At 43.1% G+C, this 5,232-nt stretch overlaps 1 protein-coding gene across 1 annotated transcript in view; it reads right to left on the bottom strand.

Moving 5' to 3' along the window:
• Positions 1-5,232, bottom strand: part of opa3 (outer mitochondrial membrane lipid metabolism regulator OPA3) — a 65,538-nt gene that overhangs the window by 27,925 nt on the left and 32,381 nt on the right. The gene's annotated exons all lie outside the window — the stretch shown is intronic.

Below are 5,232 nucleotides of genomic sequence, written 5' to 3'. Positions count from 1 at the left end.
TTCCAGACCTGACAGCGTTAAATGAATTTCTGCGTTATAGGATTCAATGTTAATAAATGGAATATTTTCCTAGTTAGAGCATAGAATACCTGTTAATTACTTTCTAAATACGTTTATTTAACATTATGAGAGCCCTGTAGACATGAAATAACACCTCTATAGTCACCTTTACACTCCTATTAATCATTGTTTACACCACATTGCAACTCTGACGCTGCAGGAACTCGAGACGGCCGCTAGCTAGCGTGCTAACCTCAGATTTATTTCTTCTAAACTGGGACAGTTTGGATTTTTTGACATGAAGTTGTATGACTTGCCCATCAGCAATGTAGTGCATCAATAGTGACTTACCCGCACTCACCGTTGACAACTTTTCGGTAAGAAAAGTAGCTATTGGCTGTCCTAGAAGTTGCTAGACAACGTCATCGTCTAATTTGCATATCATTTGCATATGGTGTAAAACACTGTAGGGAAGAAAAGCACAACCTTGTAGGAGAGACAGAAAAAGTGAGTAAAAAAACCTTTACATTTAGAACTACAAATAAACGTGATTCTTGGTTTGTTAATTTAAAATTGGCCATAACTTCATCAAAATAAAAAAATATATTTTATCTCGGCCAGTGCCTCTCAAAGTTCTCCCATCACATGTTGGCTAGCGAGAACTTTTTAAAATTAGCGCAATTCAATAAAATCAATAAGTCCGCTCCTCTACATGCTCTTCACCTACGATTGCGTGGCCTCCCAGAACAACACCAGCATCATTAAATTTGGGGATGACACTACAGTCATCGGCCTGATCACTGGTGGTGTTGAAACATCATACAGAAGAGAGGTGGCGGACCTCATAGCTTGGTGTCATGATAACAACCTCCATCTCAATACAGATAAGGCCAAAGAGATGATCATCGACCCAAGAACAAGGGAAAAGGAGCCGCATAAACCCCTGTTTATTGATGAGACTGAGGTGGAGAGGGTGAAAACCTTCAAGTTCCTTGGCACACACATCAGCGAGGACCTCACCTGGTCTCACAACACCCAACAAATTCTGAAGAAGTCCCAAAGGAGACTGTACTTCCTGAGAAGACTGAGGAAATTTGGCATGCCCACCAAAATCCTGAGTTGCTTCTACAGATGCACTATGGAAAGTGTCCTTACCGCCTCCATCACTGTTTGGTACGGTAACTGTACAACACGTGACAGGAAGGTACTCCAGCGGGTGATCAAGACCTCACAGAACATTGTTGGGGCAGCCCTCCCCACACTGCAAGACATTTATAAATCTAGAGTTCTACGAAGAACACACAACCTCATCAAGGACAGCACACATCCACAACACTCATTCTTCACACTCCTACCGTCAGGCAGACGCTACAGGAGTTTGAAGTCCAGGACCACAAGGCTGGCAAACAGCTTTTACCCACAGGCCATCAGGCTTCTCAACGAAGCACTCACACATGCCGCACGCAACACACGCACACACTCATAGCACTTTATTTATTTATTTGTATTAATGTCTCTTCTGTTCTTGTTGCTTAATTTATTGGTATTTATGTTTCTTATGTTCTTATTCTTTTTCTTGTGTTTTCTTTCTTTTCTTTGGGAGAATGAACAGAACAAGAATTTCATTGCATAGCAGAACCACCAGTTTTACTATGCATATGACAATAAAACTTTTGAATCTTGAATTGAACAGCAAACAGATTATGCTGTTTATTCTATGGTTCACATAAACATGACTCAGTGTGGTTCATGAGTAGCACCCTCTTCTGGTCAATATATGTAATAAAAACTGCTTTATCAATTACTTACATTTACGTGAAGAATTGTAAATGAATCCACTTAATTTTACAAATAGAACACAAAATGCAGGACAACACTTTCACTTTTGAGTCCCAAATACCAGAAAACTCCCCAACGACGCTAGAAAAAGTGGCTAGATTTGTTGCTAGTCGCTTTTGAGCAAATATGTCGTCGATGGGGGTTGGAATGTTGCCAGATCTAGCGACAAAATCGCCAAGTTGGCAACACTGTCCACACTCGGTCCCGTGAGTCCAGCTCTGGTCGGATTTTGGTGAAGAGTAACGCAGTTCCGGTTAGTGGGTGGGGCCACTTAAGAGTTTGGCTTCTCAAAACAATATGCGTTCAAAAGAGTAAAACATTTGCATCACAAGAATGCCACCTTGAAAAAATCAGATCTCACAATCACTGCAGGTCCATTGTTGAGCATGTGTTCCACAGTGTGACACGATAGTCTCGCCTCAGAGCGGTCCTCAGCCGCTGTACACACACAACAATGGACGCGCAGTGATACGACAGGAGAGAAAGTAACGCTGAGCGGTTGTGGGGTCTGATTTTTTTCAAGGAGGCATTTTTGTGATGCAAATGTGTTACTCTTATGAACGCATATTGTTTTGAGAAGCCAAACTCTTTACTTAAGTGGTTCCACCAACTCACCGGAACTACGTTCCTCATCACCAAGATCCGACCAGGAGTCGGCTCACGGGAGGAAGCGGGTGGTAAGTCACCGTTATCTAAACTTACATTCGAGGAGGCATTTTTGTGATAAGTGAATTTCCGCAAAGTACAATTCCTTATTTATTAATTCAACATTTTTGTAGTTAAAGCATAGAAAACCTTTTGAATAGGATTTTTAACATTATTAGAGTCCTTTAGACATGAAATAACACATTTACACTCCTGTTTACCCAATATAGTCAACAGAATAAGAGAAAATTAGACATTAAATAAGCCTCGTCCTTGTGTGTTGCTGTCAATGTGTTCCAGTGCTAGGGAAGCTGACTGGGGGGTGGAGGAGCATGTGATGTCGGAGGTTCAGAATTGAGTTTTAGCTTGGCGTGCGTTACGGCCGCAACAATAGCCCGCATTAGGGATTATTGTGCCTGTTGTGAGATCATTCAAAGCTGCAAAAAAAGCCTGTTGTTCGGCCATCAAGTCTGGTGCTTGTGTGTCTCACCCAACACTACAGTAACATTACTGACACCTAGTGACCAGTGTACAATAATACTACATATCATCACAATGTCATTGAATGTGTCTTCTGAATGTCTTATATTTGTATTTGACTTCATTTTTCTATTTTTATGCTTGAAAATAATTCATTTAGGCCACAAAAAATCCATCAAATTTGCTTCAATATGGATATTTTTTGACTTAACAATCAATCGTAATTTGAAGCGTGACATCGCAAGGGATGACTGTACAGGTTGGCAGCGTGGTTGCATTTGTGTTGCTATGGTAACCCCTACGTCACGCTTGTATCCATATGCACACGCTATACATTCTCTCTCTTACATGCTGTGCAGATCTGGACCCCAAATGCAGGGGCGTGAGGCCGAAAAACACTTCTAGTCTTGTAGTAAAATCATCCATGCCGACCTTGCACATGCGTCCAAATATGGTATGAACTGTAGTCGGTTTAGCATATAATGTATTGACATACATTGGATTGCTGTTAGCATCTCTAATGCGTAAAATGTATCAAAGTGCTTTCATTTTTATGTACGGGACCCTGACTAGGAAGAGTGTGCACACCCCGTGTTCTCTTTTTTTTTTTTTTTTTACCCCTGTCCTGTCCAGCCTTTAAAGCAGATAGAATTGTATACCTAAATGCCGTCAAGTGCTCAACAGATTTACTCTGCCAGAGAGAAGTGTGATATACACTTCCCCTGTCATACAAAATTTATTCGACCTTGATGCTTGTTATAAAGCAAATTTGGAGCGCCCGGACCGGAGCAGGAGGGGACAGAGAAGAAGAGAAAAGGAAACGGGGGGGGGGGACAAAAACAAAAAAAAGAGAGACAAGAGACAAGGACAACAGCAGCAACAACAACAATTGTGACAGAACAACAGAAACATACAGAACGACATCAGCAAATAAATGTCCGTGACAACTATAAAGACGAACAAGGATAAAGGACAAATCAATATCAACAACCACAATGACAAAGCTGTCAATGACAATCAGACATAATAGCAGTCATGAAATGATGAACTATGACAGTGATCACAATGACAATACTGCATTGAAACAGTCGCACACAATAGCAGTCATTAAAATGATGAATTATGATAGTGATCACCATGATAATACCGCATTGAAACAGTCACACATAACTGTAGTAATGAAATGATTATCCATGATAGTGAATAGAATCAAAGTTACTGTAATGCACATCATTGTAAAAAAAAAAAATATACATATACACACATATATACATACATACACATACATATATATATATATATATATATATATATATATATATATATATATATATATATATATATATATATATATATATACACATATATACCGCACATACACACATATATATATATATAGTCATACTGCTGAAATCACCGTCGCTGTAATAAAACCAACAACATAATAACACCCTGGTTAACTCAGTGAGTAATGTGGGGAAGTACGTATGTACTGTGAGTGTGCATATGTACAGGTATCTCTGTATGTAAGGAAGACTTCATATATATATAAAGGTGCAGGAATGTGTGGGCGTGTGATTGTCACTGAGAGTGCATGAAAGGAAAGGGGCCGCCTTCCACCTCCCAGAGAGCCCCGCCCCAAATAGCAAGGCCGGGCCCCGGCCGCCAGAAGGCCACCAGGCCCATAGGGGCAGGCAGCACAAAGATCAGTGCCCCAAGAGCCAGCCCAGAGAGCCCCCCCCCCCGGGAAGACCAGTAAGGGGCCGAAGAGAGGTAATCCCAGCCAAGGACAGGGCGCCAGCGGGCCGGAGGACTGCCAACCCCTGAGACCAGCGAGAGATCACACCCCACAAAGGCAGACGGGTACCGGGGGCCACAAACCGGCAGGCCCAGAGACGCCTCCACAGCCGGAAAGAAGCCCGCCCGCGCCGGAAGCGCCAATTCCCGCCCACCGCCACCCCCACCCCCAGGGAGCGGAGCCCGGCCCGCCCCGGGCCAACCCCCGCCCGACCCCCGACACAGGGCCGCCCCGCCAAGGGATGCAGGAGGCACACCCTCCACCCACCCGGCGGAGGCACGGGCGGCAGAGATGTATCGCCCAGCACCTGACCCCACGGAGCAAACCCCTGTATGCCCCCCCCCCCCCAAAATAAATAACTAAAATAAATAAATAAATAAAAATACACACACGCACGCACATACACACTCCTACGCACCCACACACACGCACATAAACACTCCTACGCACAAACACACCCCTATGCGCAC

Source organism: Dunckerocampus dactyliophorus, chromosome 12, assembly GCF_027744805.1.
Source record: "Dunckerocampus dactyliophorus isolate RoL2022-P2 chromosome 12, RoL_Ddac_1.1, whole genome shotgun sequence".
Classification (NCBI taxonomy): Eukaryota; Metazoa; Chordata; class Actinopteri; order Syngnathiformes; family Syngnathidae; genus Dunckerocampus; species Dunckerocampus dactyliophorus.
Note: the sequence above shows the minus strand (reverse complement) of the source record. Positions and strands in the feature narration are given on the sequence as shown.